Raw genomic sequence first — 26,827 nt, forward strand, 5'->3', positions numbered from 1 at the left:
GTAGTCAATAGACAATTACTGAGATACAGCTTGTGTTTATTGCTTGAGGAATTTTACACAAGATTTATAACAACTAAAACCAATTACCTTTACATGTAAAGAACAGTCTAAAAAGATGAAACTTAATTAATGTAGAAGCCTTCAAACATTCTTTATCTCCTGCAAATAATCACCAACCAAATGGTAATTAAAAAAAAAAAAAGGGATGTGAAAGGCAGCATGTTATTTGTGTCAAAAAAGATTACAGAAGAGTCCCCATATTGTACATAATTCTTGTCCTATTAGTCTTGCAGAAGTGTGGCACCACCATTTCACTCCAGAAGAGCAGGAGGTGAAAACTGGATGAAATTGAAATCAAGTAGGTGCTATTTTTTAAAAAGTATTCAGGTGCATTGCTGCCTTCTTCATCCCCTGTACATGCTCTCTAGACCCCTCTGAAAACCCCAGAAACATGGAAGTTTCATTCTTCATGCAGAAACTTCAGGAGTTTCCCTGGATGTATTAATTCCCATTTGTGGGAAAAAAGTATTTGACTCTTGACCCAAATCAAAATCAATGTTCTGTTCAGAACTCTGACAGGAAATTCCTAATGACATCAAAACAAGACTCTTATACCAGAGGCCACTCTTCAACGCTTTTCTCCTGACCTGTAGTCATATTCATTAAAAATACTTCCTTGGGACAAGTTACAGTGGGGACAATTTCCCTGCTCATGAGAGAACTTTGAGGTACATTGGAAAATGTTTATCTGGAGTGCTGTGTCCAAGTCCGGGCTCCTTGGGACAAGAGAGACAAGGAGCTCCTGGAGCAGGTCCAGAGGGCTACAAAGATGATGAAGAGCCTGGAGCATCTCCCTGATGAGGAAAGGCTGAGGGAGCTGGGGCTGTGCAGCCTCCAGAGGAGCCCCAGCTGAGAGAGGACCCCATCCCTGTCTGTCCCTGTGCAGGGAGGGGCAGAGCAGGGCCCAGGCTCTGCTCTGGGGGCCCAGCAATGGCTCCAGAGCCATGGGCAGGGACTGAGCCCAGGAAGTTCCACCTGGACATGAGGCAGAACTTCTGTCCTGGGCAGTGACTGAGCCCTGAACAGATTGTCCAGAGAGGTGGAGTCTCCCTCACTGGGGATATTCCAGAGCCCTCTGGACACAACCCTGTGCCATGTGCTCTGGGATGGCCCTGCTTGAGCTGCGAGGCTGGACCAGATGACCCCCCTGTGGTTTCTTCGAGCCTTTACCCATTCTGGAATTCTGCGAGATACTGAATGCATTGCATTTCAAAATGCAATTTCAAAACTTTTCCATCAAACAAGAGTTTTTAAAAATCTCAGAGATAAAGGATCGTAAAGACATAAAGCCAAAGAAGTCAGATCCACCAGAAGTTTCAACAACAATTATAGAAGATGGTTTGGAATATGAAGACCACCTCAGCATAGCCAGAGCCCAAGGGCATTGGCCAAATTGGAGTAGTATTGAAGAATGGAAAGGTGAAGCCTCTTACTCCAGAGTCCTGGATTGTTTGTTGTCCACATATCCAGATCCAAATGCCTGCTGGCTTCAGGTCTTGCAAGATGCTTTCCCTAGGCTTTGTTTCTGGGAATCATCATTTTGGTTCAGATTTCGAGGGAAGTTTGAGTCATTAACTTTTTTTTCCCCCCCCTTTGTTTTATGACTCCCATACTGAACAGATCTTGGTATGGTAACTGAAGGGCCTTTGGCATTAGTGCTATTGGGTTTTTCTTCTTTCCTCTGTGAAAGGTAGTAGTTCAGACTCTCAATGACTGAAATGCTTACTTCCAACTGAAGTGTGTGGGTTCAAGATAAAATATGGAAGACAAGTGCAATGGTCTATAGAAGTTACTTAGGATCAAGTAATTATTTCTTTTCTTTCCCATTTAAAATCAGTGAAATTCAACCTGTTGACTTTGGTCTCTTGGTGGGTTAATATTTTTGTAATATTTTTCTTACTGTCCAAATGTCTAAACAGCACATCCAAAATGAGGGTGAAATTTTTCTTCTCTTCCTAATTGTAAGGACCAGAATTAACTTTTAGATATGCATTTTGCTTTCTTTTGCACTTTTTTTTTAAAAGAAGACCGATACATGAATAATTTTGCCTCTTGCTTAAGAAGATGAAGATCTCCAGTCTGAAAGCCTGTGAGTAAAAACGTGGTCATTGCTGAGGAGTTTTGCCTCCAGGCATAGGGAAGAAAAACAATAAGAATTGCAGTAATTTTCACCCTGGATTGCAAAGAAGCTGCAAATTAGTTATAGAGAGAGAAGTGTGTGTGAGTTGAAATTTTCCACTGATCTTCTCTCTTAAAATTATTTATGAGTTTAAAGAGTAATTAGAATGGGGGAAAAAAAAAAGCCACAAGAAGATTTATTGGTCTGTTAGTCTAGAGCTTGGGGTTGTGCTGCTTTTTCCAGAGCTGCAGCAATTTTAGGGTTTATTTTAGGTGCTGGGAAAGCACCTAAATCTTTAACACCTGCACCAAAACAGAATTTAGTGCTGAAGTGACTCAGGAGAGGGAAAAATATGCTGAGGGGAAGTGTAGTCTCCAGTGATTGTTTTTTGTGTGAAATGTGTGAAAAGTGCAGAGCTCTCCTGTGGAAGACACTCTTCCCCTTTCTCCTGTGCAAAGAGGGGAATCGGGAGCTGATGCCAGGACAGATTTGGTGCTTTGTGAGCAGTTTCGGGCACAAAACACAAAACGTGTGTGTGGGCTATTATGCACAGACCTCCTGGGTGACTTCTCAGCACTTGATTACACTTTAATTATTTTTGTAATGTGAAAGTGAGCCTACTCTCCTGAGGAGAAAAAGCTGCTTCTATTAATCTATCAGTTTATAGCAGGGGGATCAGCAATTAGCTGTGTGCTTTCTATTCTGCTATAATTATTAATAATGAGTGGCCTACAGGAGCTGTGTTTTCCACAGCAAAACCCATTCCATCCAGCAGTCAGATGGGTTGTTTTGGTCACAGTTTGAGAGATGGATCCAAGGCTGAAGTAAACAGAGCCTGGGCAGGCAGCTCCGGCTGGTGCATCCCCTGTGACGTGGTGGCACCAACAGCACCGGTCCTGGGAATGGTTCCTCAGAACAGACAGGTTCTGAGGAAGCTGCCAGCAGAACACGGTCCACAGCCTGATCGAGGAGCTTCCTCAGTTTCTGTCGCTGCTATTAGCAGCACAGATGGTCTCTGCAGCAGTTAAAGGTGCCTTCACTGCCTTTCGGAGGAAGCAGCGGGAGAGCATTTTGAGGGTGGATCAAAAGTGCTGGTCCTGTTACTCCCCAGTCATCTGCCAACAGACAGTCGTGGGGGTGGATGATATGTTGAAGGCTGGACTTGATGATATTGGCTGTCTTTTCCAACCTCAGTGATTCTGTGATGGGTACTCCTATTGCAGCACCACATTTCAAGCTACCAGTGACTTCCCCAAATTTTGTTCAGCCTCATTTCCAGGTATCTACAGCCATGTCTCACAGTAATCTCAAGGAAAACTATTAATAAATATTACGTTGTTTTTTTTTTTTTCAATAGGCTAATCCCATTCTTACTACTGTTTTATTGAAAACATGCAATTGCTCTGAATTTCTCGAAGAGACACTGAAATGCCACCGGGCAAATAACTGCAGTATCAGAAATTGTATATGTTGGGTCTGAAAAATGCCACCTGTGCAAAAGAGATTTTTGAAACCATATTTTTGACACCTCCATTTGGATACAACATTCCCCTTAGTAATTTTCCCTTTCTCAACTGTTGCTTGGTGTGAAAATTTAATTTGTGAGAGAGAAAAAGTATATATGACCAAGTAACATACACATACAGAACAGACTGTGAAATAAATCTTCACTTCTAATTTATCTGAATTTTTCAGATCTTGATACTGCAGCCTGATTTTTTTTCTTCTAACTGTGTTTTTGGCAAGTGTTTCTGGACCAAGTAACTTCCCAGAAAAAGGGAGAATTTAATAACTGTAATTTTATTAAGGAGTCCTGCTTCTATTTGATAACTTCTGCTAGGAAAAGAGCTTTACAAGATTAGTGTCCCTCTGAGCAATTAAGTAGCAGGGTCCCCTAATCTCTGAAGTCATACACAAAACAAGTAGAGTAGTAGATTTGGCTTCTCTGGGATCATAACTACTATTTATTGCTTTTAATAAGTGAGTTTTCTTGGATCTGTCAGAATATCCTTTTGTACTAGTGTCAACGGGAGTAATTCTAGTAGTCCAGAGTGCTGATAAGGTGAAGTCAGAATTATGACCGATGTATTTTTAATTTCTTGCATTGTGAAAGAAAAAGAGAGCCTAGGAAAAAAAACTCAATGGAACTTCAAACCCTGTGGATTTCTAGCTCTTTCATAAAAACATGTTAAAGTTTCAGCTTTATAGAGCTTCTCTCAATTTTCCCCTATGGACAGGTTTATAGTGGGCTTGGACTAATCAAAGTGTTTCATGGCAGGAAACCACTCACACTGATCTTCTTTCATGGCTTTGTTTTGGTTTTGGTGCAGCTGTGACCAGGAGGGTCAGAAGGACCTGTCAGGGCTGGTTCCCCTCACAAGTCAGGCAGGATGCTCCTGAGGAGGTGGAATGTGCTCCATTAGTAGCTTATCATATGCTGCTGCATTTTGTCAGGAGGGTCATATCCCAACATGTGACAGTCAGTCACTTCAGTAATGCCTAGAAAAATAAATAGGAACAAAAGTAGTGTGAATAATGGAGCTGGTCATGGATATTCCTCTCCATGTTCTCAAGCAAGCAGGGGGACTCCAGCTCTGTGGATTTTTGGCCCTGGGAAGTTGCACCACTATTTGTGTCCAGCTTCACTTGATCAAGGTTCTTCATCACCTCACTTGTCTGGGCTGGAAGGGTGCCTGTAGGTGGGTTTTGGCTCAGTTGTGTTTAGTTTTGGAGCCACTTGATGTCATCCACTAGTGTAACAAAACTGTGTGTACACAATTATTTGTGGTTTTGCTTGTGTTTATAATATACATAGATAGTAGGAATCGTTTCTTAGATTCAACAACAGACTATCATTCTCTGCTTCGCTGTGCTTTCTGTGCTAGCTGTCTTTTATAAACAGTGATTTTCCATGGATTTTCCTAGATTTCTGTAGCCTTTTCAAAGCACTCCCCAGTTCCTCAAAACTTTCTCCCAAAAGCCAGCCCTCTGGATGGAGGCAGACTGTTCTGGAAGAGTGGATATGTTTGAAAACATATTTTCACAGTAAAAATACGCTGTTTGAAAACATATTCACCACAGTAAATTACTTTGATGATACAGCATTCAAAACTTGTGGGTTTTTCTTTTAGGACACCTGGGTAGTACCTGAAAGCAAGGTATGTCCTCCCATGCAAAGTGTGTTCTCCTGGAAGCTTTGTGCAGAAGCACAGGCTTCTGAAGGCATTCAGAAAGGGACAGAAGCACCAGGCTCTCAGGGAGAGGGGATTTCTCACTGAATAACCCTTCTAGCTCTGGCTTCTCAATCCTAAATCTCAAGGGAAAGTGACTCTGCACCCCACTCCTTCCAAACAACCCCACACAAAATCATTCAAAAAACAAATGTGTGAATTGGAATTCAACACTGCAGTGAACACTAAAAATACTGGACTCAGGAAAAACACTGGCTTGAGGTGTGCTTTGTTTTCCTCCTTCTTTTTGCTTCCTCCTACCTTTCCTAAAGATGATGAATCACCTGGCTCTGCTTTTCCCCATGGAAGATTATCACCTTCTTCCCTGTGAACACTAATTTTTGCTGTACAGATACCAGTGACATTTTCCCTCAGATGATTTAACTGCTTACCATATCAGATGTAACACAGAACAGTTTGTTCTCCACCCAGATTTAAAACTGACAGGTGCTGCTTCTCTTTCAGGTTAAGAGAAGAGCTTGTGTGTCAAAAAGCTTGGCTATTTCTCCATGCATAACAGATATTGCCATTCCCCGTGCCCTCACCAGCCCTTAAAAACAGCAGAGCTCTAGGACTATTCTTCCCAAGGCCCATGTTTCATGCCCTGAGAATTATGGCAAGCATTTTAAATGCAATTATTTGGATACAGTGATTTAAAATGAATAAACTACCTTTCCCTCCTTCAGTCTGGGATTAAATCTTGATGAAGGGAACAAAGAACTTTGTTTCAAGGTGGCTCTGCTGACCCCACTGGGAGTGCTGGAGCATGGGTCTGTGAGGCTGAACAGTTAAATATTGCCTGGAGGGGTAGCAGGCAGTGGATGTGACTCATCTCATGTCAGGACTGGCCTGGCCTTTCCTGTTTGTACAGAGAATGAACTCACTGTCCACTGCAAATATTCTCTTTCCAGCACATATTCTCTATGTGTTATTTGCACTAGGAAGAGAGATTTTAGGCCTTTCTATTAGGTTTTTCTTCATTAAAGGTAAATGATGCTAAGCAGAGCTCTGCAGAAGGTGAGGTGAAGGACACACAATTGGTTATTCCTGAGACCATCAAAGGAAAGGGGTTATCCCATTGTCTCTCCTCTGAACATTACCAAAGGGAGAAAACCAATAAATTGTCCCCAAAAATGTTTCAGACTAAATGTTACAGGGTTCTGTGTGGCCTTGTGTTACCTGCCTGAATACAGAACATGTCTTAGAGTGTGTGGCAAAGAGAGTTGGGCAAGTGAGTAGAAGTTATGGTGACATGTTTTAACTAATTGTGGGCATGATTAACTAATTAGGTGTTACAGGGAAGGACAAAAAGTGAAGAAAACTGTGCCAAAATGTCCCACCCATCCTGGAGAAGAATTTGCCTCCACATTTTAAGTTTGCCAAAAGGTTTATGTGAGGTGGTGTTGCTGTGATTTCCATCAAGTTTATTGGTGCTTAAAATGCAACTGCTCCAACGGCAAGATGCTGCTTGGTGAATTTTCTGCTGAAGGTTTTCATTAAATCCCTATAAACAGGGATATCTGCAATTGCTGTAACTGTTTTTTGTGCTCACAGCTTAAATACCAGCAAGATTAAAAGTGCTGTAGAGCTGAAGAACTGGAAAAATGCACATTGGCTCATTCAGATCTCTGGACCCAGGGTGGTCCAAGCTCCAGGAAAGCACGTGGAAAATTCAGCTTCAGCCCCTGGTGATGTAAAGGTGAGCTGGATCACAGAATCACAGAATGGTTTGGGTTTGGAGGGACCTTAGAAGTCATCTTGTTCCCTGCCCTGGACAGGGACAACTTCCATTAGACCAGATTGGTCAGAGCCCCATCCAGCTTGTCAGAGGATTTCAGAGGATTCTGACCTGTATTAACACATGGAATTAGCCTTGATGCTAGTGCTAGCCAAATCAATCAATTTTGATGATGTTTAAGATTCTGACTATGAGTTCTGTAGAAGGAGCTGCTCAAAAGCAACATTCAGGTACTGATTTGCAGGTACACCCCTATGATAAATTTTAAATGGGAACACAAATAATGATTTTGATATCTCCATTTACACACAAACCCAAACATTTTTCAAAAAAAATGTTGAATACGAGCCAGCTCATGTAAAAATCAGCAATCATCAGCTCTGAAAATACACCACTTCTTTCTCTCTCTACACTGCCATGCTCTTTTTTCACCTGTTCTGCTTGTTTCTCATTGCATTTATTAATGCATAAAAAAAAAATACATTAGATCCAGACATGCACCATCTGTTTTTAGCTAAACTACAGACAAGCCACTTAGAACTTAGGACTTCTCAATTCTAAAAATGTTCTTTTTTTTGTTTATTTGTTTCTCCACAAGCCTTCACAGCTCTGTATCTCCTTTATTTACCTTTTAGTACAGTCGGAGCAGATAAATGGAAGGTGGCGTGTAGCCATACTGTTTTTTCCAACATACACAAAAGTTTTCTCTACAAGCATTATTTGAGCTGAGGTCTGCAGACAACAAATGATCCAGGATGTGATCTCTAACCAACCTCCAAAATCATAACAACCCATACTGTTCCTTTCAAAAAAAAAATTCCAACACTAAGAAAGTGTCAGGTGTTGCAGGAAGTGTTTTGAATTTTAACAGTGATCCACTGCTTTGAGAGATTTGATAAAGTTGCAACTGCCTTGTTATAGCTGTTACACAATCCTTTCTCTGTTGTGTAATTCGGAAAACATTTAAGATGGATAAAAATTGTCAATCAAAATTATTTCAAAAATCTGTTTTAATGGGAAAATGATGTGTTTAATAATTTTCCTTAAGAAACACTAGGTGTTTCAAAGTTCTTTTTTTATTTTTTAGTGGATATTTGAGTTCTGTGTGTGTGTTTATGTGTGTGTGTGCATTTATGCATGTATGTGCAGTACAATTTTCGTTTTCTCATTACATAATTGTTTGGGAAGAGGAGAAAAAAGAAGGTCTTGCTGTAAACATCATCAGTTTGAGGGAAAGTGTAAAATTAAAGAGAAAAAGTAAACTGAGCACTAGGACCTGTCCAAAATCACTTATATAAAAAAAAAAAAAAAAAATTCTCTTTTATTATTTTAATTTAAGATAATTTGTGATTTAGTTTATTCTATTTATCTCAAATGGCAAACATGAGTTGATGATACATACTGAAAAACACCCAAACTCGGGATCTAATTTGATGGCTAATCTGATTACATCAGGCAAGCTTTATCTAAAATCTCTGTGCCTTCAGAACATGCAGTGATTTCACCATTACTCAGAGTCTGGATTAATTTCATCCATCTCTGTTTCTTCCTGGAATTTAATGATGCCCTTTGTATCAAGGCTGTTCTCATCAGGGTGGTGTTGCTATATACATGTTGGCCTTTGATAGTATTCTTGTTTTCTGGATTATCTCCGTCCATTTGAAGAGGATGCTCTGATTTAATTACAGACTCTTACTGTTCTGGTTAATCCAAAACCACAGAGCCCTGAGCTTCCCTCACCCTTCCCAAACTGAAACAGATTGTTTTTCAAGTTTCCAGGTTCAGGTGGAGTAGTCATTTGCACAGCCTAATTTGCAGTCATCTTTATGTAGAATCATAGCATTGTTTATTTTGTAAAAGACCTCTCAGACCACCAAATCCAACCATTCCTCCTGCACTGACAAGCCCAGCACTAATCCAAATCCCCAGGTGCCACATCCACATGGGTTTTAAATGCACCCAGGCATGGAGACTCCATCACTGCCATGGGAAGCCTTTGCCAGGGCTTGACCACCCCTTTCAGTGAAGAAATATTTTCTGATATCCACTCTCAACTTTTTGTCAGAAGCTAGCTGGTGCCCCACAGTGAATGGGGGTAAGTGAACAGGACTTCTTCAGTACTGCCCCTAAAGTTATAGAAGAGTTCTGCTGATGTCTGGAAGCCACACAGAGTGTGGTATTTGGATGTGGAGAAAAAAAAAAAGGGAAAAAAACAGGAAAAATCAATATATAGAAATTAATGCGCCTTTGTGAAGATTCAAAACAGATGGGGAAAAGGTCAAGGATTCTTTGTTGCTAAGTGCGTTTCTATGACAACTGAAATGTGTATGTTATGAGTGAGCAGTCATTTGTTCCAGCTGCTGGATCATTAAAGGGGCTGCATTTCCCGCAGAACTGGGAATGTTAGTCATGGATTATTTACTTTTTGCTTATCCCTCTGCAAAACAACTTTCAACAGGTAGGACTCAGTCCGTACGTGAAAGCTTCAGCCAGTCACAGCTAGACCACAGCCCTGGATGGCAAAGTGCCTCCCTTACAGGATGCTGGGGGAGCTTTGTAAATCCTGGGAGATTTATTAAGATCCAATCCTGCAATTCAGTCTGTACCCTCATGATGAGATACTCTATCACTCCATGATGCTGTGCTGGGTTGGATGTGTTTCTGCAGGATTTAAGGCATGACTTGGGAGACACACATGACTTGTGTCTCACAGCATGTACAAAGGCTTACAAAATGTTTGGTTATTGCCTAAGAAAATGTAAATTAGCTAGAACGATGGTAGAAAACTACTTAATCGCACATTAAAATGAAGGAAATAGCTGTAATCATGGCTTTTCCCATTGTTTCAACAGCATGGCAGTGTGGTCCAAGAAGCACAGATTTTATTGTTCATAGTGTGGTGGGTGGAACCTGGCTGGGTGCCAGGCACCCATCAAAGGCACTCTCTCACTCCCATTTTCATGTGGACAGAGGAGTGAAAGTGTAACAAAAGGTTAATGAATTGAGATAAGGACCAGGAGAGGTGACAAACCAGTTATTGTCACAACCAAGACAGAGCCAACTTGGGGATATTAACTGAATTTACTACCAATCAAAATCAGAACAGGATGATGAGAAGTAAAACAAATCATAAAAACACCTTCCCCCACCCCTCCCTCCTTCCTGGGCTCTAGGTCTTCCCCCTCAGCAGTGCAGGGTGATGGGAATAGGGGTTATGGTCAGCTCATCACACATTGTTCCTGCTCAGGGGGAGGAATCTTTTCCCTGTTCCGATGTGGGGTCCCTCCCACAGCAGGCAGTTTTCCATGAACTTCTCCAGTGTGAGTCCATCCCATGGGCAGCAGTTACCCATGAGCTGCTCCAGCCTGGGTCACTTTTCCATGGGCCCTGATCCTTTGTGCACATCTTGCTCCAGCATGGATGTTGTGACCTTATTTTTAGAGAGACGCCTCTACCCACATTAAGGTGCAAACAACACTTTATCCCAAAGCCAATAGTATAGATTTTATTTAACAGCAAATATGAGTTAGAGAGAAATAAAGAAAAAAGAAGGGGCTGAGGAGGGGAGGCAGAGTAAGAGAGACAGATTAAATAGAAAGAAGAGCTATCACCACCCATGGATTCAGCAGTGTTCCATTGGTCCTTCTTCACCTTAGGCTTCTTTGTGGTGGGGGTCCAGAGCTTGTTCAAAGCTTACCACTATTTATACATTTTATCAAACAAAGGAATGAATATGTACTGGCTTAACTTACAGTCCAAGTTCCAGGAATCTGTACTCCAGGCATATTCAGGGGTGAGAGATTGTGCTTCAGTGTTTATTGGTGGTTGCAGATGACATCTGTCCTGTAACTCAGGGTCAGATGACAACCCTGCCTGGCCAATTACATGTGTACAACCAGTTGCCTCTCCACACTGTTTGCCATGGTGGGGACCTTTCTCTGGGTATATTACTCAGATGTGCCAGCCAGGCTTCACCAGGCCTGGAGCCATCACCATTCCACTGCTCCTTTCCATGCTTCACTCCCAGTAAAATCCTTCTGTGCTCTTAATAGTGTTTGAAATAGGAAACGGTGATTTTTAGGCCTCTGCAGTGGGTCCCTCACAGGGTCACAAATCCTGCCAGGACCCTACTCTGTCATGGGCTTCCTATAGGTTCACTTTGTGGCTTTGTGGTCTCCCTGCTCCAGCCTGGGCTCCTGCAGGGGCTGAGTTGGATCTCTGCTCCCCCGTGCCCTCCCTGTGCTGCAGGGGCACAGCTGCCTCACCATGGGCTGCTCCAGGGGCTGCAGGGGAATCTGAGCTCCAGAGCCTGGAGCAGCTCCTGCCCCTCCTTCTGCCCTGCCCTGCCTGTCTGCAGGGATGCTCCTTGAACTTGTTTTCAGTCTACTCTTTTCTGTCTGCAATTAAATCTGTGCAATAACGTTTTCCCCTTCTCAAATACCTGTTGTTGTGCCTCTTATCTCAGAGGCTTTACTCCAGTTGGGTTTTCTTGGCCTCAGAAGTGGTAGAAGCTTCTGGCAGCCTCTCAAAGAAGCCACACTTGTAGTATCTCTCTCTCCGCCCCCCCCTCCCCTCCCCCCAAAATCTGGTCACACAAACCAAATACAGATAGAAATGACGTTTTTGACTTCATTCACCTTTTCTATTCATCTAATTTTTCTGTTTTTTCTCTCTAACGTTTGCATTAAAAATCTCCAACCAACCAAAAACTAACCAAATAACAAAGAAACACTAGAACAGGGATGATACTGAGTCAATATCCATTGCCAATCACATTGAAAAACTTGATATAATATTTCTGCTCTGTGACTAGTGAATCTGGGAAAGGTGACAGCTTCAGTGTGTCTGGCACCAAAAACTGGGAAATAAACTCTCCAAACAATTTTCTGTGTTAGAAATCCAACAGTGCTGGATGCATGGGGAATTCTCCTGGATATGGACAGCAATCTGACAGACCAGGTTATAGAACCTGTTGAAATCTGAATGAAACTAGAACCTGTTTACCACATTTTTATCACTTACTCATTACATTTCCTGGATGCATACATGCTAATTATTTTCCATTAACTTATTTTGATATGAGTAGGGGTCTTTTGAGGGTCTGTGTTGCTGGTTTGGGAACATCCTATTCCTCAAAATTCCCTTCTATGGCACTGCACCCTCTGATGAATCTTTTTTTCCTTGAGAGTATCTCTATTATGTGGTTATGAGGCACTTCTTTTATCACTCTTTACTCTGACACTCTATCTCTGTTCTCAAAACTAAGATACCAGCGAGCACATATTAGTCACTGATACAAGTAAACAAGGAAGCATTAGCTGGCACAAGACTTATTAGTCACAATGTAGGGAGTTAACACAAGGCCACATTAATCTCTGGCATTTGCAGTAACCACTGTGTGGTACAAAACTTGGCATTACCCACAAATACAGGGATTGTACATGAGGTGCTAAAGAATTTTACAGCATCTTCCCTAACTTCTGCACAGACTTCTTCTAAATAGATATAACCTGCTTGGTAACATCTCTGAGCCCGTCAGACTCTGCCATTGCTGGACTGAATTGCAGTGCTCCAGCTGACAGCCAGAACGTGCTGCTCTCTAACTTTCACTACAACCTCTTGTTGGCTTCTGGCTGCTTGTACTATTTGTCATTCTTCCATAAGGTTATTTTGTTTTGTTTTTGGTTTTTTTTTTTTTTTTTTGGTTGGTGGGTTGGTTTTTTGTTTTGTTTATTTTGGTTTTGTGTTGGGCTGGGGATTTTTATTGCATGTGTGAGTGCAATAGAAAACAACAACTTCTACTTATTGATTAAAAGACAAGGGAAAAGCAAGCAGTCACAAAAATGTCCCCTGGGACTGACTGCTTCTCTAGACTGAGAGAGAAGACTTTTCTAGATGTCTTTTTGACCTTGTTGAGGAATTAAAATATCTTTGATTGTTTATGGCTTTGTAAGATTTCCTTTGGAAAACTGCGTATGCAAACCTGTTGCCCCTAAGAAATGGAATTAAGGTGGATGGATATGGGGGAAATGGTTTTATGCAGGAAACATTAAGAATTTCTGAACCTGCATGATGGTAGATAGGACATTTCCAGTTTCCATTAAAAGATTCATTATCACATGAGAATGAGAAATAGTTCCATTGCATGATTTGCTTTGACTGGGCAGCAGAGTTAGTGTAATTTTGTTGGGAAGTTCAGTTTTGTACCCCTCACTGCAAGAAGAGCATTGAGGGACTGGACAATATCCAGGGCAGGGGATGGAGCTGAGGAAGGGGCTGGAGCCCCAGGAGCGGCTGAGGGAGCTGGGAAAGGGGCTCAGCCTGGAGAAAAGGAGGCTCAGGGGGCCCTTGTGGCTCTGCACAAGTCCCTGGCAGGAGGGGACAGCCGGGGGGGTCGGGCTGTGCTGCCAGGGAACAGGGACAGGAGGAGAGGGAACAGCCTCAAGTTGCACCAGAGAAAGTTTAGGTGACAAATATTTTGTCATTGAGGGAGTGGTTAGCTGTTAGAAGAAACTGTTCAGGGTGATGGTGGAGACACCATCCCTTGAAGAATTTAAAAGCCATGTAGATGTGACACTTGGGGGTGAGATTTAGTGGTGGGCTTGGCAGTGCTGAGGGAATGGTTGCACTTGATGATTTTAGTGGACTTTTCCAACATTAATGATTCTATGACCTATGCAATGGAAGTTGTAACAAAGCCAGGCCTTCACTATCAGAAAGGTCATAATACAGGCTTGCCTAACAACTTTTCTTTGTCTTCTGACAAAGATTTTTTTCTCTTCTGCACAGATTTTTTTTCTTCCTCACGCTTTCCTTGTTGCAGCTGGTGGAAGAAGAACAGAGCAAATCATCTGCTCTGTGTTTTGGATTCTGTCCATCTTGCCTTGCTTCACCATATGGAGTGACAATGGGCTCTGCTGTTCAGATCTTGTTTTGTTCTTTGAGAAACATGGGGAGGGAAGCATTTATTAAATTCAGTTGAGAGTGTCATGAGCAAGACTAAGCATCCCTCAGAGATTTACCATCTCTGTGGTTGACAGTATTTCTGGGAGACTGGGCTCAGCTGCCCTCTGTAGCTCTTTATCCCTCAGTTTAAGTCCTCACAGCCTGCCATAATGCACATTTCTCTGTGTCACTTCATGGAATTTTGCTGATGCAAAAAGAGTTTCATCCCCACTTTGTGGCCACAGCCTGGTGAAATAACTAATTAGATTAGTGACCTCAGCTTGGTGCTTGTAGATACAAAGATATGGACTCACATCTGCTCCAAAATGAGTACAGACAGAGAAACTTAACAGTCCAACACTGGACTGAAACATCCCCAGGGTCGTTCCTGTATTGGGTCACTTGCTTTTAGAGAATTGGAATAAGAGATGTGGGAAAAGATGGGAGACATCTCTGCTGGTAGTGCTTTTAAGGGGGAAGTGGGACTAGCTGTACAAAGATGCAGAAATAGGATGAAAACTAATGTATTTCTATTGCAGTGCATTTCAGATCAGCTTGTCTTAGATCAGCTACCCAAGAGGAATGGCACAGAAAGAATGCCTGGGTGGAATGAGACTAAAATATCAGATTTGGAAATAAATAAGTGAAATACGGGAAGTCCTCCAGATGATGCTGATTTCTAGAGTCTTCAGGGTGAAGTCTGGTTCTGAAGTCTTGTCATCTGCTGTCAGAAAATCTCCTTTCCATGTGGTTACATCCAAAAATATTAGAAGGCAGTTTGTTTCTTTTTCCAGTTTTCCTCTAGCTGAAGTGCATTAGGTAACACAGTCCTGAATTTGATGTCTGGCTCCTTTAAAAATATTGGAAGCACTTTTAATTTTCCTTTGTTCCTTTTACAAGCACTAATCACAGGAAAACCTTGATTAGAGTATGTAAATCTTTTACCCTTGCTATAAAATCAGATGCCTCACAAGTAATGACCTCCTTCACCACTTTGTACTTTAAGATGGAGAAGAGCCAGGCAAAAAATCATATTTATGTTGTTTCCAGTGTAGCTTAGGGACATTTCAGCTAGCTGAATGTGGGGTGGTGCTTTGAGCCACATATAATCTACATGTCTCCTGATACACAGTTCCCCAGGTGCCAAGCTTTAAGCTGCCCACATATGTGGGACAGGATAGCAGGGATAACCTTCTCTTAAACCTTTTTTTTTTACAGTAAAATGTTAAAGCTTAAGGTATTATAATTTCCACTCTGTTACTGAATCTTCAACTACAAACAGTTCTGAAATGAAAACAGCAGAAAAATGAAACACGAGTTAAAAAAATAATCAATGTGTCTCAGGATAGAGCTAAGCAGTGAATGCATAAATGTGAATATTAACAAGCATTTGCAAGGAAACGCCAGTTATTTCACAAGGCATATGCTGTAAAATTAAATTCTTTTTAGTTAAAAGAAACATATAAAATAAAAAGAAAGTAAACCCTCAAGATATATAATAATCAAATATATAATCAAAACATTGCATAATTCTAAATTATTTATTGATTTATTTCTCTGGTTTTTTTTACCCACTACAAAACTCAGGGGCTCAGGTAGGTAGAAAGATCTAGTAAGAGCCAAAGCCAAAAGAGACAAACCTACTAGGCCATGAAGGAGTCTCACTCTCCTCTCCCCTCCAAGTCACCCGAGTGGCTCCAGTCAGCTCCAAAACAAAAAAAAATGCAAAAATTAATTAGCCCCTAGGAGTTACAAAAGCAAGTTGTAGTAGCACTAATTAATCCTCAAATCAGGGTGAACCAGATCACAATTCTTAGGGCATTTGAGAGCAGCACTGCCATGAGGTGGAGGCTGACCTTCAGGGGATGCCAGGAGGGAGCCAGATCTGCAGCAGGCATCTGCCACTCCATCAGGCAGCTGTACCCACAGCACTGAGGGACAGCCCTGCCGCTGGAAAAAGTGCCCAGCAGTGAGGCCAGAGGTAATGGGCACAGTGTCAAGCTCCCAGAGTGTTTGGCAGCTCTTTTGGAAACCCCCAGAACAACCTCCTTAAGGACTGTGCCAACAGGTTGGGAAATTGCAAGCTGCCAGCTTGACAGGAAGGCAACCTCAGGCAACATGAGTGAATTGAATGTCATCAACACCCCTTACATTACTTAACCAGTCTTGGTTCGTTTTCTAAAATAAGGAATTTCAAAGCTGAAAAGATTCACAGTATTTATTTTGTTAATTGCTTAATTTTTTTATTGATACTCAGCTCCAGGTTCTACCTATCCTAATTTACTGCATGAAATAAATTGTGAAATATTTTTTCTTTTATTAAATATCTCAAATATTTCAAAATATCCTTTAAATGACAGGATGTTTTCATTGCAATCAGTAATAAAGTCCTCCTTTAATTCAGAGGAATTGGTAAGAAAATACTTTGTGCATTTCCAATACTTTCCTTAAAGAATTTTCTAATTCCAATTCCAAGCTTTTCACTGAAAATAATCAAAAAAACAAACCAAACCAAACCAAAAAGACCAAACAAACAAAAAAACCTGTAGGAAGCCCAAGTAAGGTCTCTCTCACTTAATATTTCAAGCAGAGAATTCAAATAGATTGAAGCACAAAATAGCAGGAAGGAAAGAATCAAAGAGTCTTTGTGAAATGAAGGGTGATGCTTCACTTTTCAAAATTAAAACCGGAAGCTGTTTACTTTTGAGTACTTAATAATCTTTTTATTAATCCAAACACATCTTTTTTCCAAGATATTATGAAGTTTAATTGTGCACTTCCTGTAATGTGCTACAGGAATGCAGACTGTCATTGCAGCTTGTTAACCATTTAGGAAGAGTTTTTTTTCATTATCTAGAGAGGGTAATTACTTACAAAAGTATTGCAATCATAATCCTTATCCACCTCTGCTGACAACAGTAGGAATTTCAACTCCCTAGGAGCGTTTTTATTCTGTGTTGTTTCCTTTGTCTCATGATTATCAGTTTCTTTTACACTAAATTTAATGCATCTGCAAATCACTAGAAAATTGATGTTTTTGCTGTGATGGATCTCACAGACTTGTTCCTCACAACAGTCAAACTTTGTAAGACAAAAATAAAATAAGTGACTGCCGTGGTGGGTCTCTCATTTAGTTTGTAGGCTGAAGCTCTCAGGGCTGTAAATACGAAAAGAAAAAGTTTGTAGCTGCTAGTACTGCTGATTTCAATAATGTGCTTTCAAGAGTGTGTGTGAGTATTTTCAGAGGAGAGGTGAATGCATTTTCTGCCATTTCAGGGACAAAAAGAAGAGGGAAAATGACCCATAAGGACAAAGTGTCGTTCATACTGAAGCAGTTAAGAGGTACTCTACGGTAAGAATATGTCTGTGAAGGTCTGTGAAAGTAAATAATGAATAGTGAAACACTGTGATTGAATTAGGATACAGCTGACATGGAAGAAAAGCAGGAAAGTCCTAAAACCTCATGGTGTTTAGTCCTCAAGGGCAGGCTTTGTCAAGTGTTCAAGGCCAGGCTGCCCTGAGAGTGAAAGGTGTTGGAACAAGATGATCTCTAAAGGCCTTTCCAACCCCAACCATTCTGTGACATGGAGATTAAGAAATGAACCTTACCAAAGCTCAACCACTACTTTTGTTTCCAAAAATTTTCATGATAGACCTTACCGCTTCCATGGTGTGTGTTTTACAGTGTTTATTTTAGAGTAAAGTAAAAATGGCAAAAACATTCATTCATGTAATTACAAAATTGGATACCCCAGCTACTGATTAAAAAATTTAAGATGAAGAATGTAAAGACTGATCTTAAAAAGTCTCATGAGTAAAACAGATATTTTCAACAAAATGTGATGCATTTGATAACTGTTATTTTTCTGCAGGCAGTATCAGAAGATTTCAATAGATTGGACAATTTCTAAGGTTAAATTCTGCTGTTAAGAGTCTGTATGTAAACTGGTAGTAATCATTACTGGGAGTAATGATTTTCCATACTCATAAAGTCAATATAATATGGTTATTTCACTGACAATGTAAAGCACATTTTGGAAAGACCAGAGTGATATTAAGCCACACCAGCTCCCCATCTGACTATTAGGCTCTCCATTAAATATCTTAAATTAACATTTAAATATCTTCAACATGTTTAAACAGAGAGCTGATTAACCATTCAGCACCCTGTGACTTTCTGTGTCAGAACAGGAGCTAATGATTTCTCAGGTGTCAGTGGCTGAAGTCTTGCAAGTTTAATGGGATGCTTGCTATGCAATCTTTTTGCAGTCTTAATAAATTCAGGGGAAATGGCTTTTGACAGAGATTTGTGGCTACAGTCACTGGGGGGATGCAGGTGGTTGCCAGAAGGCAGGACGAGGTGTTCTACCATCCCTGCAGGACCAGGAATTTTGACAAGAAGGTGGAATTAAGAGTGATTAAAGAGTGAAGGAATTTCACTGAAAAAATTCCTTGGAATAAGAACAGGAGTTGATGACATCCAAATGCAGAAGAAACTCTAGAAGAGTGTGGGACAGAATGTTGATCAGCAGATTAAGTAGCAGATAAGTCTTTAGGAGTTATGTACAAAAGGCATTCTTGATTTGGTGGCTCTTCAGTCTCTTGGAAAGTCCATACCACACCTCATTGCATCTTTGTGTGTGTTCAGGCACATCTTCCAAGTGCTACACTCTGGCTTTGAGCTTTAACAACCTTGTCATCTCCTGAAGCATTCTCAGCCTGCAACTGCAGCTAAATGCAGCTTTCAAAGAAAGCAAGGATCAGTGGCCAGATTTCAGTACATGAAGGAGAGCAGAAATTACCTGTGAGGATCTTCCCTGTCTCCCAACTCATGATATGTTTTCTGTCTCTCTTCTCTCAGTCTCTCACAGTGCTCCAGAGTGAAATTCTACCCTTTTTGGATCCAGTGCAAGGTTTCCTTTTGAGTTGGCCAAGCCAGAATTCAACCTTTTTACATTGCCTTTAGTTGTGTTGGTTTCCTTTCTCCTAGTGCTATCACAGCAAAAAAAAAAACAAAACACCTCTATATTAAACTCAGTTAACTTAATTGCAAAAAAAAAAAAACCCTAACAGTCAAAACCCAAAACCATAAAACAAAAGCCCCAGGATAGTTTGAGATAGTTTAACATTTTTGTTTTGATGCCAGAAAGTCCCAGCTGAGGTTTGTTCTCCTTATTAAATGCAATATAAAATGAAAGGGTAAATGACATGAGCATGAGTTTGGAGGTTGAATGTCCAGAAGCAGACTCTCATTCTTTGCCGGTGCATCTGCAAGGCAACAGCATTAGCACGAAGCAACAAGGATATTTCTTGGCACAGTTTGCATCCCCATTTGGTGCAAACTTACTTTTCACTGTACTCCGTGGAGCTGTGTATGTTTTAAAATATCTTGGGGTTCATTCCTATTTACATCAACATTGGATAATGTTATGTGGAAGCCCAAGAGTTTGTTGGACTTCTGTTGATTTCTACATTAACTTCTACCATTTCAATTGCAGCTAAAAAAAAATACAAAAAAAAAAGCAAAAGTAGAATAAATATCTGTTCCTACTTTCCAAATTAATGTCTTTTCACTGGTGGCTTGGCAACCCTTTTACAAGATATCCACTATATTGACATCTGTAAGAACACCCATTGAGTGAGCATGAGTAAAACCCATTTTATACCAGACTGAAGCTCTGAACTGTGATATAGGTAAACGACTTGTTGCCAGCATTCACAGTTTTATCTTGGATATAAGTGCTGGGTTACTTTTAAATGCCCCAAGTTTGTGGATAATGAAGTGAATTGAAAATTCTATTTTATTTCAAAAATCAAGTGCAAAAATTCAGAGAGGGGAAAAAGCAAAATCAAAAGGCTGACCCTTACCTTGGACCTCAGAGGACATAAGCTGCAGCTGCAGGTTTTACTCAGACCGCTGCATGGGTGAGTTAAGAAGCCTTTGTGTGCCTCAGTAGATTAAAGGTGCCTGTAAGGGTTGCTTTCTGAAGGCTCAGAGTTTTACAATAGAACCAATTTCCTATATACTTGGTATAGTAGTGATAACCCGTCAAAAAGTCCCATTGTACTGCAAATACAAAGGACTAAGCTTGTTTTTTATGCCCTAGGCTTTTTCCACTCCTGTAACTGGTCATGTTGTTGTTTTTGTTATGATCTTGCACTCTTTTTTCTGTTCCTTGGGTTTTGATTTTTATTCTCCTGATGTTTTAGTTGGGGATATCAAAGAGGATATCAGGCAAAAATGCCAGGAGCACTGTGTGGATGAACAAGGAGCTCATGGGCAAACACAGACACAAAAAAGGAAGCCTGCAGAGGGTAGAAACAGGGACAGGTAGCCTGGGAGGAGTACAGAGAGATTGTCTGAGCAGACAGGGTCCAGGCCAGGAAGGATAAAGTCCTGGAAGAACTAAATCTGTCCAGTGGCATCACAGGCAACTTGAAAAGATTCTATAGTTATGATGGTGATTAGAGGGAGATAAGGGGAAATGTGCTCTCTCCAGAATGAAGCAGGAGGTCTCATTGCTTGTGAAGTGCTCCAGCCACACTGCCCAAGTTGCAGAAGGCAAAGGCAAGAACTGAGAGAATGAAGAACTGTCCACTGTCAAAGATTAGGTTTGAGACCATCTGAGGAAGCTGATGGTCTGTAGGGTCTGATGAGATACAGCTGCACATCCTGAGAGAAGAGGTGAAATTAATGGCTAAGCCAGTGTCCATCTTATCTGAGAAGTCTTTGCCAAGTGCCAGGTCCTGCAGGTGCGTCAGGGCCATCCTAATCACAAGTAAAGGCTGGGCAGAGAATGGCTTGAGAGCAAACCTGGGGAGAGGGACTTGGGGGCGTTGGTTGATGAGCTCCATGACCCAGCCACCTGCCCTGGCAGCCCAGAAAGCCATGTGGCCAGCAGATCAGGGTGGGGAGGGATTCTGCTCCTCTCTGGTGAGGTCCCACCTCATGGACCTGTAGGAGCAAGTCCAGAGGAGGCCACAAAATGCTCCAAGGGCTGGAGCACCTCTGGGTACAGGTGGAGTGAGCTGGGAGTGTTCAGCCTGGGGAAGAGTCCAGGGAGATCTTAGAGCCCCTCCCAGTGCCTAAATGGGGCTATTAATAAAGATGGGGACAAGTTATCAGAGGCTGTAGCAATAGAACAAGGAGTAATGTGTTTAAATGAAAAGAGGACAATTTAGTTAAGATATAAGGAAGAAATCCTTTCTGTGAGTGTGGTGAGGCACAGAAGCTGTGGCTTCCCCATCCCTGGAAGTGTTCCAGGCGAGGCTGGACAGGATTTGGAGTAGCCTAAGATAGTGGAAGTTGTCCCTGCCCATGGCAGGGGGTGGAACTTGAAGAGCTTTAGTGTCCCTTCCAAAGCAAACCATTATGTGATTCTGTGATAACACTAGAATACTTCTAAAGTTAACCCAGATGAAAAAGAGAGAGGGAGCACAGCTTTGTTTTTTTGTTTTTTTTTTTTTTGTTTTTGCTTTTGTTTTTGTTTTGTTTTTTTTGTTTGTTTATTTGTTTGTTTTTCCTAATACAGGATATCATAACTGTGTGTTAAGAAGGGTGCAGGCAAATTGATGTGCCCAGTTATTTCATTTCTGTTGTGTGCATTAGCTACTAAGAGAAGAAATGCTAGTCTGGGTCTTTCTGTTTAGGGAGGAAAGACACTCAGCCTCCATTAGCCTATTAAAGTGTTGATAGCTCTTTCTGATGTCTGCAGAACTGTTCAAAAACTACCAGCTCATTGATGTGCTAATGCAAGCTAATAGATAACACCTTCTGTGATTTTAGATACAGCTGGAAGGCATGATTAACCAGATGTGTCCTCTTTAAGTGTCTGGTGCCCCAACACTGACTGGGAGATACAGCTTAGGGCCTGATTATGCACTGAAGAGAATCCAATAACTGAGGCATTTCCAGCTGAGATCCAGATAAGTGTGTAAATACCATTCTATCATACTATTCTTTCCTAATTTTAAGGAATGTGATTTAGAACTCTTTCTGTGTAACAAAACTGCAATTTGCTAAGCTTTTCACTTCTCTTCCCATCTCTGTATTCTGTTATTTATTTGTTGCATTACAGCAATGCAGAAGACAGGTGCTCTTTCTGTAGACATGAAAATACAAACCAGTTTGAAACATGCTTGTACTTCATTCTGTTGCATGTGGTAGAGGCATAGGCCTTTGAGTAAACTGGCACATAAAGACATCTGCCCTTTGAAATTAAATGTTATCTTCAGCTCCATGTGGTCAGCTGGCAAAAGCGAATCAGAAGAGGCAGTGAGCAAAAAGGTCTGTTTAAAGGGAAAGTGCTGTGGAAATAAGGGAGTTCCAGTCATTTGGACACCGCTGCTGGGTCTGCCTGTTTGCCCTTTGGCCTGAGAAGAGGCACCAGTCACCATGGAGGAATCAGCAAAGTCCTAAACCAGGTGGGGAAATATGGGATTTAATGATACTGCTCAAAGCACAAAGACCACCTCAGAATGTGTACAGGAGAATTTCTGTCCTTGACTCATCTGTGGAATGGGGAGGAAGGTTTACAAAGGTGCTTGGGGCTCTTCTCACTTAATGTTGCACAAAAACATAATGCAAAACTGACACAGACTCAGAAAGATTATTATTGTGAAAGTAAAAACCCTCAGAATCTCTTTGTGGATGAGAAACTGAAGAGCAGAAGTGACACAAAACTCCTGTGTTTTCTTGGGCTTGGTTCTGATTTCAACATGAATGCTCAGACAGTCAGAGCTACCTAAACTTTATTCACGTTCTGCACTGCATAGAGGGCAAGTAGAAAGGCAGAAGAAAAAAGGTGACAGTCAACTCCTGCTCTTGCTCTGCCTCTGCACACAATATATGTGCAACGAGCTTGCACCAGCCAAGTCTGAGTTTGATCCAATCCCCCTGTACTTGAGCTGTGCACTCTTTTAAGAACACAGCCATAGAAACCTAAATCACTGGGGATTTTATATTTCAGAAGACACCCTTTTGACTTGGAAACTAAGGACACCTCTAACTGTGATATCAACTATTTTCTTAATTCATAGAGTCAGAGAATCACAGAATTATTTGGTTTGGAACGGACTTAAAGACCATTTAATTCCAATTCTCCTGCCAGGGAAAGTGACACTTTCACTAGACCAAATTTCTATCCAACCTGTCCTGGAATACTTCCAGGGATGGGCCAGTCACAGTTTCTCTGGGCAGCCTGTTGCAGTGCTTCCCCATGTTCTTATTTATTCCTGATATCTAATCTAACCCTTCCCTCTTACAGTTTTATGGGCTTGAGCCAAATAGCACGATAGTCAGCCCCAGATTAAAACAGCCACTGCACATGGAGGTGTCCAGATGCACCTCCTGCTATGATCTGTGGTGGTTTAGAGCTCAATTGTTCACACACAGATATCCAGAAGTATCTGAGGTGTCCTCAGGTGCTATGTAACTGACTTTCAGAAATGGTCCCATATAGCAGATGTCACCCTCCACAAGGGTTTTGTGCCCCCAGAGACCTGCACAGAGATAACTGAATCCTGACACCATCACTGGTTTGGGGAATGGCTCCATCTCCACTGAATATACAAAGAAGATCCTCATTGAATTATGAACATCTTCATTTAGGTGTCTTAATCTTGAAATAAATCTCAAGCAGACTAGAGTCAGTCTTTAAAAACAATAGGTAGATTGTGAACTCATTTTCTTCTGAGTGTTAAATCCAAAAGATTTTGAAAAATAAAACGTGCTTTTTACTGTTTCATAAAACAAGCTGTACTTAATTACTCACTTGGAGCTCAGCCTGTAAGAATCATTTCTATAGATATTCTGACAGTAATTCTCCTCCATAGGGAACTGCTTTTGTTGTCTTAAAATTTTATGGAATATGATTATACCCACACAGTTTCAAAAGCAGCTCTAAGGCCTAATTTGCCAGCTGTCCTCAAGGTCTGCTGTCACATGGGGCTAGTAGTTAGGTTTCAGATGACCACCTGGTGCAAGAAGAGGGAAAACCTTTAATTTGCCAGCTAAGTTGAACTGCTCTCTGGTGCAACATAAATGGGCTTTAGAAACTAAGATATAGGTTGTCAAAACCTGCTACTTCTCTAAATGCCCACAGTTGAGAATTTATTCCCACACCAGCTGACTAGTTGACAGAGGGAAAGGACATAATTCTTGATCTCAGACTGCTTCTTAATCCTTTCTTCTTAACCCTGAACAGATCCATAAGTGAACTGTAAGTTAAAGAGAAGACCTTACTATCCACATTTTCATCTTGTAGGCTATTCACCGCCACTGCTCAACACAAATGAGCCATTTGTGCTTACAGGAGATGACACAAAAGTGTAAAGAATTCTCTGTTTAACAATAATTCTGATCAAAATGTCAAAAGCTTATACACTGCTTCATGTCAAACCTTGGAAATAATTGGCTTTTATGAAGAGAAGGCCATGATGCAGCGGTAGTTGCCTGGGCAATTTCAATGTCGTTTGTGAACACCTCTGTGGAGTTTAAATACCTATTCTTTAAAGCCAGATGAATATTTGCCATTTTAGTCCATTGCTCCAATAAGCTCAATCTTTGTTCGTGCTGATTTGTTGCCAAGGCACTCCCTAATCAGGAGACACTCCTGCTTTGCAGTGCTGCAAGGCTGGCACGGTGACAGCTGTGTCCCCAGGGAACTGTCACAGGCATCACAAAGAGAGGAGGAACACGCTGTGCATCCCAAACTCCTAAATGCTTAGGGAGAAGAAAGAACAGTAAGGTTACCTTGCCCCCACCCCCATATTTTTGCAGGATTACTTCCAGTCATGCAGTCTCCAATCTAATTGGAAAGGTGTGAGCCTGAGGTCCTCATCTTTTCTCAGGGGGCATCTGTTGCACAGGCCAGGCTGTTAGATCACAGAGTGAAGATAAAATTTCAGTTTGTAACAATGGGAAAGGAGGAAAATTCCGTGGTGCTTTACTTTTCCTGGGTACTCAACTATCTTGGCAATATTTAGTGGTTTAAAGAATGTAGAAGTTTTGGCTGTCCTCAAAGAATCATAGAATCTTTAAGGTTAGAAAGGCCCTCTAGGATCATCAAGTCCAACTATCAGCCCAGCACTGCCAAATTCACCACTAAGCTTCATCCCCAAGTGCCATAAACACACACATTCCACCACTTCCCTGGACAGCCTGTTCCAGTGCCTGACCACCCTTTCTGTGAAGAAATTTTGCTAATGTCCAACCTAATCCTCCTCTGCCACAACCTGAGGTCATTTCCTCTTGCTATGTCACTTGTTATCCAGGAGAGATGGACCCACAGCTGTCTGCAATCTCCTTTGAGAAAGTTTTACAGACCAATAAGGTCCCTCCTGAGCCTCCTTTTTCTGGTCTAAGATAAACCTTCCATACTTCCTGCTTGTTGAAATAAAAATAAAAAATAAAAAAAAAAAAATCCAACAAGTAACACTGGCCACTTCTCTTCAACAATTAATTTACAAATAATTCTTTCTGATTCTCAGCTTGATGCAGATGGATATAGAAATATGAAGGACACTAAGATGATTGGGTTAACAGGAACACGGAAATATCATATTCAGACTTCTGTTGGACTACCATGGGAGAGGAAAGGATGAGAAAGGACTTTGTACAGATTGATTAAAAGGAAAACTGCTATAAATTCCAAAGAAGAGGGAAAAGAAACCCTGAAAAAAAAAACCAATAACCCTGAATGAATAACAAGCTGCAGAACTGAAAAAAAAAAGAGGTTGAAGAGCGAGAAGATTTACTAATATTTCTTCATGCAATGGTCATTAAAACAGCAGTATAGAAAGATTTAGTGCAGAGGAAGAACAGCAGCAATAGGATCAGAAAATCTCTTTGATGCAGAAAACTTCAGTGTCCATAGATAGTGTTCTTTGCCAGCTTAAAGAGAATAAAAGCAGGCAGATAGCTAGAAAAGAATAATGATTCATTATTTTTCCCATGAGGCTGGAAAGAATAACTAAATATACCAGTATTTAGTATGAAAAAACATCTATAGTGGGTTGACCTTTCTCATCAAAGTGCTCCAACACTCTAGTCATCTGGACAGAGAGGAAGAAAATAGGATGAAAAAAGGTTTATGGTTCAAGGTATTTTAATAAAGCAAAAGCAAAAACATCACACAGAAGCATGGGAAAGCAGAAGATTTATCCTTTACTTCCCATCAGCAAGGTGATGTCCAGAGACAGAAAAGCCCAGAAAAGTTTGGGTTGTGAGAGACCTTTAAAGGTGTTCTTGTCCAACCCCCTGCATTGACCAGGGACTTTTTTAACTAGATCAGGTTGCTCAGAGCCCTGTCCAACCTGTTCTTGGGAAGGCAGGCTTCAGTACTGTCATTCTATTAGGAACGGCTGGGGAGAGATGACACAGACTCTCATGGAGTCAGAACAGGAGAATTCCTTAGTTTATTACTTTAGACTTGTTTTATAGACTGGTTCGTGGAAAGTACAGAAAGGAAACTCTTATTGGTTAGTAAACTGCTACATCACCATCATTGGTCAGTGGTGTACACCACCTCCTGACCTTCTCCTGCAAAGAAAACAAGGGACAAACAGCACCTGGCAGTTGTTTTCTGTCTCTGAGGATTGTTTTCAAATCCTCCCATGAATTTCCCAGGCTAGCTCTCAGGCAGGACCGAGCCACGCAGCCTGCAATAACCACAGGCACTCTGGTTCAGATTTAGCATCCATAATTCACCTTTTCCACTTAGGAAAAAAATAAAA

This window comes from Pseudopodoces humilis, chromosome 4, assembly GCF_049639895.1.
Source record: "Pseudopodoces humilis isolate 2021_Gansu_Grassland_sample_001 chromosome 4, ASM4963989v1, whole genome shotgun sequence".
NCBI classification, from domain to species: domain Eukaryota; kingdom Metazoa; phylum Chordata; class Aves; order Passeriformes; family Paridae; genus Pseudopodoces; species Pseudopodoces humilis.